The following is an 11,412-nucleotide window of genomic DNA, read 5'->3' as shown; positions in this document are numbered from 1 at the left end:
GTGTCTTCAAGTCAGAAGAATGAAATGGCCAAGGAGACGAAGCTGTAGGTGGCACGAGTCTCGAACCAGGTAAGTTTAAAGTGGTTTAAATCCACTTTACAAGTTACTATCAAGAAATAGGAATTTCTAACAAGCTCTGTAAAAATATATTGTAGGTGCAACTTAATTTAAGTATGTTACACTCCAACATAAAATATTTAAAGATTTGAAAAGGGTACTTTTTTTTCGAAAAGTTAGTTTGAACTTGCTAAGCTTGGCTTTAGCTAAATGGCTAATATTGTTTTTCAAGGTGTGAAATACATTTGCGTTTTAGAAGGAAAGACTAGCTTTGACAGGGCAATGGTAGGCAACACAAAATTCATTTTTAGATCAGTATCATGCACTTCCTAACACTCACATTTATACCCAGATTTCATGTTTACAAGTACAAAAGGCAAAGAACCACAAAGACTCGAGGCAACTACTTTTGGTAGTTAATGCTGTTGTCCCCAACCCCCATTTTCTAAATCCAGGAGAAAACTCAATGCCAGCCTGCACGTGGAGTCCCTTTTAGAAGGTGGAGGCCGTGTGTGGTTCTGCACAGGCCTGGGTTTCCACAGAACTGAACCGACACTCCATCGTGTTCCGGACAAATCAGCCAGAAGGAAATCATCCACGGCTGAGTTTCATTGCTGGTGAAAAACAAGCTCCCCAGGGTTTCAAAACACAATTCATCGTCTGGGTATCTGCCTGTTCAACTGAACTTTGCTTTCCAGAGCAGGGAGGTTTTTAGTGGGAATCCCTTCTGTTTGGGTTTCTGTGTCAGATGAATCAGTGCTCATGGGAAAGCTGGAGTGTTTCAGAATACTGCCCAGAGGCAGCTGAGAGCTACTCCTAAAAGAAGCTTAAGTCTGTCTGTCTGCGTATCAAACTTTTCAAGACCTAAGAGTTAGCATTCCCCCTGCAGCTGCAGGGCTGAGCAGAGGGGTCTGCGAGTAAAAAGTCAGTCTGGGGCTCTGTGTCCAGGGATTACAACACTGGTTCAGTGTTCACACTGCTGAGTTCAGGCTCTCCCACTTGAGTTTGGATGTTTGAGGCTGAAAAGAACTCTTCAACATCAAAATCCATCCGGGATTCTGGGTTGGGCCTGGGTGTCGGGTCCGGTGTTTGTGTCGGACAAAAGTCTGCGATGGTCCAATGTCTGGCCCGGCAGGTTACTCGACAAGAGTTTTCCAAATCGCTTAAGAAGCCCACAGTTCGGGTCTGATACTCTGCCATGCTTCGTGAGGGAAGCGCACTGTCCTGCTTACCGAAGTTCAGAATTGGTGCAGATTTCTCAATATCTTGATTTAAAGACTTAGGGTCATTCTGAGGTAACAAACCATGAGTTATAGTCTCGGCTACCAAAGTGCTGCTTTTAATATTGTCTGTAGAAACCTTGCATGAAGAATGGACGCCCTCAAAAACGTCTCCACACACTTCCGCTTGGTCCGTGTGGCCCAGGCCATCTGTGGAACTTTGCACGCCACTGATTTGAGTCTCTTGGAGATACCACCTGCCTGGAAACAAGCCTCTAAAGTATCACCAGTCTGAGGGGCTGTCAATGACGTTTCTTTAGCACTTGGTGACAACGTTTGAGTCTGAACACTAATGGAAAGTGAAACTGGAGAACTGAATGTCAAATCCATTTGTGAACAGACAGGGGAGAGGCGTCTGGGGAAGCCCGCTGGGCAGAGGTGCGAAGCCAGGTGAGGCCTAAGGCAGGTCTGTCTGCACACTGATGGAAGAAGTGCTGTCCCCTACACATGCTCCCTAGTTGCTGTAAAGTGGCAGGTGGACTTTCACCCACGCTCACGTGAACATCTGCACGAATTGGCTCAGCAGCCGTGGGACTCACAAGGTTTGAGAAGCAGGCTCTCCCTGAGAGAGCAAGCGTCTGAATCTAGGCTGAGGGTCGGGGTGGCTATGGACAAGGAGGCCAGTGAATGGTGCCCGTGGCAGAGCCCTGCTGACCCCCACCCACTGCTGCGGCTGGGCTGAGGGGTCGACTGTCCTAGGCATAGAGACACACTTTGGGTTTGGTAACAGCAGCTTCTGAGGATGTCTTGGAGCAAGGAGTCTTCAAAGGAAGCTCCTAGCTTTACTTCTGAAGTTTTGGTTCTTGTGTGTCTGGTGTGGAGGATGGTTTATTGACAGTGATTCAATGGTCTTTTTTGACAACTTCTGGTTGTTCCTGGAGTTCTCCATTTTCCTTTCCTTCCTGGGTGGGTCTTGTGGCCAGTTGGGTAGATGTGTGACCGCAGGGCAGTTCCGCTGACGTAAGGACAGCGCGTGCACACTGGAAGGTCCTGCCACAATCCCTGCATGTCTTTTTAAATCCCACCCAGACCATAAGAACTTACTACAGTTGTGCTTCTTTTCAGCATTTTCACAGGGTGCTGTTTAACAAGAGAGAATTGAGAAAATGGTCTGTCTGGGCCTCCAGGGCGCCCTTCCACTGGACGGCAGTAGAATTTCCATACAGGTTTCAAATCTTCCTTAGAGTTGGATTTACTGTGCTGTTCGCAGGCAGTGGAATTTCCATACAGGTTTCAAATCTTTCCTTACAGCTGGATTTACTGTGCTATTCGCAGGCAGTAGCTCTTGACCAGGCACATGTCCAGCGCCGGGCTGCTGGGCAGGATCCTGGGCACCTGTGCATGCCCCAGAGGTGGGTGTGCCGGGCCTGGAGGTGGGTGCTCATGGCCCGGAGGTGGGTGTGCACGGCCCAGAAGTGGGTGTGCATGGCCCGGAGGTGGGTGTGCACGGCCCGGGAGGTGGGTGCTCATGGCCCGGAGGTGGGTGTGCCGGGCCCCAGAGGTGGGTGTGCCGGGCCCGGAGGTGGGTGCTCATGGCCCAGAGGTGGGTGTGCACGGCCCGGGAGGTGGGTGTGCAGGGCCTGGAGGTGGGTGTTCATGGCCCGGAGGTGGGTGTGCACGGCCCGGGAGGTGGGTGTGCATGGCCCCGGAGGTGGGTGTTCATGGCCCGGAGGTGGGTGTGCACGGCCCGGAGGTGGGTGCTCATGGCCCGGAGGTGGGTGTGCCGGGCCCCAGAGGTGGGTGTGCCGGGCCCGGAGGTGGGTGCTCATGGCCCAGAGGTGGGTGTGCACGGCCCGGGAGGTGGGTGTGCATGGCCCCGGAGGTGGGTGTGCACGGCCCGGAGGTGGGTGCTCATGGCCCGGAGGTGGGTGTGCAGGGCCTGGAGGTGGGTGTGCCAGGCCCAAGACAGCTCATCCAGGCTGGGTCGGCTCCTGGGCGGGCAGTGCGGGGGTTGCGGGCTGCTGCCCCTCAGCGGTTCCGGGGGACCCCGCGGGCCTGATGCATCGGGGGTGCCCGCAGGGCAGCAGGGCGGATCTTCTTCTTCTTTTTTTTATTAAGGCATTATTATATCGCTCACCTATCGCAGGCGCACAGTTTGACGGATGTTGGTAATTGTGGACATTTTCTGTAGCCAGCCCTGCACTCAGGTCTGAAACATCGCCTTCATCCTCCCGCTGGCCCTGCGTGGAGAGGGGTCTAGCGGCCTAACGGCTGACCGCCCGCGGTGGACAGAGGAAGGCCCGGGACGCACCTGCCTTAGACGCGGCCAAGGGGCACTGCGGCCTGCGGCCACGGCGACAGGAACTGGGCCCGGGGTAGAGAAGCCCCCAGCGTCACGAGAGTCCCTAACAATGCCCACGGGTGACGAGGGCAAAGGACACTCGTGGAAAGCCAGGGGCCCTGCACCGCCGCCGGGGAGCGGCGTCTGCACCCAGCGCTCCGACCCAGGGCCCCCACCCCCGCGGTCCCGCGGCCCTGCGGCCCTGGAGCCCGAGGCACAGCCCCGATTGGACGGCGACTCGGGGGTCGGAGGGTCGCTCCTAACCGTGATCCCTGCCCTCCCGGGCCGGCGCTGCCCCGACCCCCGGCCCCGCAGCTGCTCCCCACGCCCCCCGCAGCTGGGCGGGCCTGAGGGCTGGAGGGGCAACGGGGAGACACCTGCCAGAAGGCGGGACAGCAGAAGCTTCCCCCTCAGGTGAGAGGGACCGGGGGAGCGAGGAAAGTGCGGACACTAGAAGGAAGGAGGTCCCGGAAATACGGCCAGGTGAGGGGAGGGCGGGGGCGCGCGCTCCCTGGGTCTGGCCCCCTCCCCTAGGCCGGACCTGCTGTGGGCCCGCCTCCGCCCCCGAAGCCCCGCCCCTCCTCCGTCCACCTCCCCACCGGGCCCTGGGCGGGGCAGGGGCAGGTGGGCGGGAGCCGAGGGCTTCCCAGGCCTCCCGGCCGGGCCGAGCGGACCAGCAGCTGCGGGCCGGCGGCCACGTGGACTCCTGCGGCGGGTTAAATACTTCGCCTTCGGGCTGCCCTTTGCTCCGGGCGCAGGTGCGGCGCAGCCTCGTGTCCAGGACCAGGTAGGAGCCGCGGCGCCGGGCGGGCAGGTCCCGGCTGCTACCCGCTTGGGTGCTGGCCGCGGGGGCTGGGGAAGGACGCGCCTCACCACGCGCAGGGGAGCCGGGGGCCAGGTCGGCTCTGTCCTTCGGGGATTTCCACTCTTTGCGTCTTGGATGCGTGTGGAAATCAACGCCAGTTCTTTTTCTAAAGGCCCCAAATAATTCGGATGCGTGGGCAGCGTGGGACCCACTCGCAGCTCGTTTCCTAACCAGAGCAGCCCTCCTTAGAGGGCTCGGATAGAACTTTCCGCTCAGAGTTTAAGGCTCCGGCGGGGCGGTCCGGGAACGCCTTCCTCCTTCGCAGTTTCTGCACCGCAATACCCACGCGCGGCCTCGTCCCCACACAGCGGCTCCCACGCACACGGCCCCATCCCCACGCGGCGCCACCCACCGCGGCACCTATGCACGTGCAGCCCCGTCCCCACGCCGCGGCACCCACAGTGGCACCCACGCGCGCGCAGCCCCATCCCCACGCCGTGGCACCCAGAACGGCACCCACGCGCGGCCTCGTCCCCACGCGGCACCACCCGCTGCGGCACCCACGCGCGCGCAGCCCTGTCCCCACGCCGCGGCACCCACGCATGCGTGGCCTCGCCCCCACGCACCGGCTGGCCTGGGCCACGGCTATTTAGTTACCTAGAGTCATATGTTCTTCTCCTGAAGCAAATAACTCAGGGACTTTGAGTTTTTGTTATGACTAAATTATTCTTATCTGTGGCTCTTTCTTATGCCCTTTTCAAAATAAAATATGAAGTAATTACTAATGATGTCTTAAATTCACAGACCACTTGCTAGGCCACTTGCCCTCTTAAGGGGGCAAAAAACCCACAGGGCTGATTGGATTACAAATAGCTGGGCTCTGGATCACCTGGAAGTGATCAGGTCGTTAGGCAGCTCCACCACTCTGAGCCTCAGTGTCCTCTTCTATCAAAGGAAGACCCTGAATCTGCCCCAGGATTGCACTGAAAATAAAATTATATACATGAATGTGTTGGGGGGACCAAAAGCACAAACATAAAATGCCTAAATTACAGGTGTGATACCCAAAGGCTTTGTGGAATGTTGTGAAGACAGAGCCTTGCAGTCAGGGCACCTCGTCTGAGTCTCGTGATCTCTCCACCACCTGGAAATAGGAGTCGAGTCGCTAATGTCCTTTCCTGCTTACCAAGAATCAAGTCCAGGCTGGAGCTTGGGAACTAGAATTGTCATTCTATTAGCTGGTCTGTTATTTATCTTCTTAGCAGAACTAGGACTGTTAGCCCCAATGCTAACAAGTAGGTAGGCTGAGAAGCATTCTAGAACCTCAGCCCTCTGCGTTCCCACTTTATCCTTTAGGGCACTGAGGTCCCTGGTTTCAGGGACCCCTCCTTGGGCCACCAACTCTTGAAGTGGTCTCCTTTCTCATGGCATGGCTGGCTCCTTGTCCTTTGAGTATGAGTTGGCGTTATCTCCTCGGGGGACTTTGTAAATCAGCCTGGCCCCTCCACCCCACCACTGCCTCTCATTGTTCCTCGGCATTTCCATCTTCCTGACTTGCCCCCTTTGCCTGATGTTAAGCTTCTGGAGAGCAGGGATCTTGTCCTGGCTCTTATCTCCTTTATCCCCAACCCTCAGAACAGTGGCCAGCACAGAGGAAATGATTAGATGCTGGGTAAATGGAAGTTAGCGTGCCAGGGAAAGAGCTTGAACAGTGGAACGCAGTATACTTCGGTAAGCTGCTGCTCAGAAAAACAGGCTGAGGAACTCAAGCTGGTTTGGGTCATTTACAGTCGAGAATCTGATCACATGGTAACTGGCTTCTCTGGCCACATCCTGGTTCAATGATTTTCCCACTCACTGCACAGGAATTTGATGAGTAACAAAAGCTGGAGCTAGGCCTGTTTCCTCCAGATCTCAGCAGCCCCTTTCCTTTCGCAAGGGGCTTCCCAGATCCCCATCACCCCTTTGCCTGGTAGGTTTCATGGCTAAATATTTAGCCATGGGAGGAATTTGGAATTGGAAACCTGAATTCCAGAGCAGACTCCACCTTTTACTCTAAGCCTTTAATTCCTTGAGGTGGGTGTAATCGAATTTAGCTCCTAGAGTGTGGGGTTCGATGGGGGAATGGACAGAGTGCCTCGCACAGCCTTGGAGCAGCTTATTAAGTTGACGCTCTGGGAGTTTGCAGTGTGCATGGCTCCAGGGAAGGAAGGAACCCGGGCAACAGCAATGAGTTGTGATAAATAGAAACGATGCCCCTAGCCTACTGGGTGGCTGCTGTGGATGGTTTGGTCTTGGCCAGAGTCAGGCACCGGCTTCTGGGCGCTGGGCCTGGTCAGATGTGCGGTGCTGTGTTCATGAAGCTGGGTGGACGATGGGCTGCTCGGGGCCATGGGGGAGCAGCAGTAACGGCCCGGGAAAGTCTGCGGCCTTCTACCAGCTGTGCTGTATGGAGGACAGAGAAGGGTGCTGGGACCTGCCCCTCCATGCCAACGTGGACACTGAAGCTCCTCTGTGACAGGCACCTGCGGGCCAGCCGAGTTGCTTTCTGGTTTTTCTGAACTGCTCCCTGTTCCCTGAACGCAGCTGTACCTGCATGGGTCCCTCTCGGCACACCATCCCTGCTGACTGCCTTGGGGCTCCTGTCCTCGCCTGACCACGCGGGCAGGGCTGGGAGGCTGTGGGGGCGGGAAGGGCCCGGCGGACGGGCTGGGTTCCGCGCTGTGCAGGTGTCAGCCTCTGAGTCCCCTTCCTTGTCTGACGGGCGGCGAGGGTGGAGGGAGAGCCAGGCGGTACCCAGCAGTGCCTGGCGCCCGGGAAAGGAGTAGCAACGATAAAACTGTCTCCCTTGAGCCCTGGTGCCCAGGGGATGCTCGCTGGGCCGGGACAGGGTCTGGCGGGGGAGGGAGTGCCGCCTCAGACCGCGGCGCCTGGGGAGGGGTCAGTGCAGCCTCGGAAACGTGGGGTGGCCCTTGGAAAGGGGCGGGCCGGGGGCGCCTTCACTCGGGAAAGCGCTGGCTGGGCCGGGGAGGTGGCGGCTCCTGCGGCCGAGGTGCGCTGGGCTGGGCCGGCCCGAGGCTCGGGGCCCGGCGGGGCGTCTGGGTTTCGCTTCTGTTGTGACCCTTTTAGGGACGTGAAGAGGGAGAGCCGGGAAGTGCGGCTTGAGGCGGCGGGGAGGGACTTGGGTCGGGAGGGCTCCCCGCCGCCCAGACTCGCCCGAAGAGCAGGGGCGGGAGTGCGGGGCAGGCGGCCGTGGGGGCCGGTCCCAGCCGCCCTCGGAGGCTCCGCTCCGTCTCCGCCCGGGTCTCCGCCCGGTGGGGCCCCGATGGCCGCGTGCTGCTCCTGCAGTGGGGCCGCCTCGCGGGCACGTGCGCCCAGGGCGGGCCTCGCTCCGGGCAAGTCTCAGGTGGGTGCGTTTCACTAACTTCCCACGTCTCAGCTCAGTCCTCAGTGAGACCAAACGGCACCGCCACAGCGGGAAGTGCGGTAGGAAATAGGCAGTTAGAAGGCGCTCTCGGCTTCTACTTCTGATACTAACTATTTAAAGTAAATATACTTGCCTGCGGGGGGCCTTGAGGGTGGTGGTATTTGTCATACAGGTAAGCAGATTAGTTCTAGGCATACTAGTTTTGAAGAAGGATGAAAGAAAGATGCCCTAATCTCTTCCTTGCTAAAGACATTTGTCCCTGCCAGCTGCCCTACAGTAGAGTTTCTTTTAACTTCTCAGCACACAGCACAGCTTTGTGTCTGTTAACTAGCCCCTGACCCCACCCCGCCCCCTTCATCTTAAAATAATCTTTCTAGCCATGGGGAATCTAACAAGCGCACATGGCTGGAGAGATGACCGCTGGCATCTCCCAGTCCCTCCAAGGGGGCCCCACTGCTTGGGGGGCATTTCCCCACCCGGGCAGGTCCTTCCTAAAGCTCAGACCTGGTCCCCCGGCATCTCGGGAGTAGGTATGTCTCAGGTTATAGTCACATTAAGCTCTGGACGCTGGTGCATAAAAATCATAATACGCCGTCGTGGTAACTTAAAACAAGAGATGCCACGCGAACCAAAAGGCAGGAAAGGGTATAAAACCCATCTTCAGGGCTGAGCTGTTTGGAAGCCCACCAAGTCTGAATACTTAATCTGCAACAAAAACACAAGTCACAGAAGCACCGAGCAGACTTTGTGGTGTGGTGTGTTCTCCATTTAGGCAAACTAGACATGTGGTTGGAGCAGACCATAGTAGTTCGTTGTTTTCAGCCCTTAAGGGCATAACAAGTTAGTTTCATGTGTCCATTTCATGACAGGAAAGCCCCACCTGATGGGCTGGAGCCCCTGGGCCCCTCCCCAACCAGGTTTCCATCGCTCAGATGTTCCTGCCTGCGAAAATCAACGTCAAGTCTTTTTGGCCTGGGAGCAAATCTTTAAAAAGAGCAGACTTGCCCCTTTGGTCTTTGTGCCCTAGGCAGCATCTTCACCTTCCCTGGTCCATGTTCTCGGCATCTTCTCATGACTTGCTGGTGTTTCTTTTTGTACTGTGGTGTTCAGCTTCCAATTTCCCATCGGCAGGACTTACCATTCGAATGTAAATACCGAGGGCCCGGGAAGGGGAGGATGACCTGCCTCCCACCCCTGCCCATTCTAGGCCACCAGTGCAGCTTGACGGACACTGTGGATGGGGTCCACTTGGAGCCTCATGGTTCTCCAAGGAGCTGCTTATTCAACAGATCTTGAAGTGCCCATCGTATGCCAGGCTTGGTGCCACGAAGGTGCCTGTGGGTCTTTACAGTCTGGGAGGAGATGACCCTAAGCAAGTAATTGCCAATGGTGGTTATGATCGGGAGAACTGCCTGGCCAGGCTGGGGGAGTGGAAGGTTCCCAGTTAGCTCAGGCAGGCGCTAGCTAGGTTAGAGTGAGGCCGGGCGGGGGTGCTGGGCACAGGTAGGGTGAGGCCGGGCGGGGGTGCTGGGGACTCTTCTGTTAGAGGAAATGGCCTGTACCGAGGCTTTGGGAGTTGTGGTAGCAGGCGAATGGCGTCAACCCCTGGTGTCAGAGCTGATGAATTTGGGGAATTCTCAGCCTGTCTAGAGCTGTCAACTTAGCATCAAACAGTTTCTACCAGTTCTATTTTTCTAGCAAAATTCTAGTGACTTTTTTCTTTCTTGTTACACAGATGCATGCAAATGCTGAAGGAGCAGCATTTCTCAAAAGTGAGTGCTGTGTAGATCCGCCTGGCCCCATGGCCCGGGTGTGCTGCTTTCTCCTGGTTTCCAGGTTTAAAGTGCTTTACAGAGTAGCATGGAGCGCAGAGGGAAGTGAAGGATGCTGAGTGCTACCCTCTCCTCCTCCCCTCTGCCTCACCCAGACAAATAATTTCCTCTGGTTACATCGTACTTTACAGACTCAAACATCCTTCCAGCCAGTAACTCTGGTTAACAATTGTCTCGCCAGCTGCCTTGCTAAGTTTTTTGTTTAGTTTTTCATGGCTTGGGTGGGGGTTATGGGGGCCTCGTGTCGAGAGGCTGTGGGGTCTTTTTGGGCCGTGTTGATCTCTGATGAGCATTGAACGAGTTGGCCTGGGCCCAAAGTCCTTGTGGCTGATGGTTGTAGATTAGTGCACTTATGGAACAATTCTACTCGACTCTGGGTTTGGGGAGGTAGGCAGAGAAGGCAGTCACTGGATTCTTCATTTCTTTTTTTTTCCTATTTCTCTCCCCATAGTACAATTTTGCTTTGATGATAATGAAACAGGATAGGATCTTATGTTTAAAATGTCATAATGTATAGTCGGGAACGTATTGCTGCGCGCGGGGGCGGCGTGGGGGGTGGTGGCGCCTCGTGCCCTCAGTCACCGGGGCAGCTCTCGCCCACACTGTGTGCACCCCGCACTCCACGTCCAGACACCTGTGCCTCCCCGGCAGCTCCTTACACACCGGGGTGGCGGGAATGAGCCTCAGGTGCGCAGCCCCTGTGGCCCGGAAGCCTGCGTCGGCCAGTGGCCACCTGTAGTTAAAGATACCTGCGCCACGTGCAGGTAAAACCGTCAGCCCCACAGTTATTCTGGATTAGACTGTAGGATTAAAAGCAAATTAAGGTACAGCAAAATATGATTACATTTATTTTTTAATTGTCTTTTTACTGTAAAAACTAACAGATACAAAAAAATAATCAATGTCAAAGTATACTGCAACAATTAGTTGTAGAACAGATTTCAGAGTTTGGTATGGGTTGCAGTGCTACAATTTTAGGCTTGTCCTAGCTTCTCCAAGACACTGGAAACTAAAAAGAAATAATGTAATTATTCAGCAGTCATACTCATTTGTTAAACCCTATCTTCACTGTTATAACTCCTCCTTCTTTGATCTTTCACCCTCTCTTTAAGGGTGTTTGGACTATGCCCATTCTAACATTTTCATGTTGGAAGAGGCTGTCGATAATAAAGGGTAGGGAGATGGAACTAGCTGATGTTCTGAGAGGCTGGCCCCTCTGCATTTCAGGACTTACCTGGTCCAGGGACCCCTCCAGACATCGTAGTTTTCTGGAAAGTTACCCTAGAGCATGGAACCTTTGTAGAATCTTATATTTTGCCTTAGGTGTTCTTTAGGATTGGCTGGAATGGTTTTGTTTGGGGTTTGGCAGGTTATGACAGGTAGCAATGTTTAGCTGAAGCTTGCATAAGAGTGACCCCGAGAGTAGCCTCTCGACTCTATTTGAACTTTCTCTGCCACTGATACTTTGTTACACTTCTTTCCCCCCTTTTGGTCAGGTAGGAATTGTCAATCTCTCAGTGCCAGAGCCAGGCTCATCCCTGGGAGTCATCTCCCATGCCGTCAGGGAGACTTTCACCCATGGATGTCATGTCCCACGTAGCGGGGAGGGCAGTGATTTCACTTGCAGAGTTGGGCTTGGAGAGATGGAGGCCACATCTGAGCAACAGGAGAGGTTTTCTGGAATAATTCTTAGGCATAATTATAGGTGGTCTTAGCTTCTCTGCTACATA

At 55.3% G+C, this 11,412-nt stretch overlaps 1 protein-coding gene across 2 annotated transcripts in view; it reads left to right on the top strand.

Moving 5' to 3' along the window:
- The first annotated feature begins 4,255 nt into the window (after positions 1-4,255).
- PDZK1 (PDZ domain containing 1) overlaps positions 4,256-11,412 on the top strand; it is a 49,965-nt gene continuing 42,808 nt past the window's right edge. For both annotated transcript variants that reach the window (XM_077155904.1, XM_077155902.1), the window contains exon 1: positions 4,256-4,405. The gene's annotated coding sequence lies outside the window, so the exon portion shown is untranslated. The remainder of the gene's footprint in view (positions 4,406-11,412) is intronic.

The sequence above is a fragment of the Tamandua tetradactyla genome, chromosome 4 (assembly GCF_023851605.1).
Source record: "Tamandua tetradactyla isolate mTamTet1 chromosome 4, mTamTet1.pri, whole genome shotgun sequence".
Taxonomy (NCBI): Eukaryota; Metazoa; Chordata; class Mammalia; order Pilosa; family Myrmecophagidae; genus Tamandua; species Tamandua tetradactyla.
Note: the sequence above shows the minus strand (reverse complement) of the source record. Positions and strands in the feature narration are given on the sequence as shown.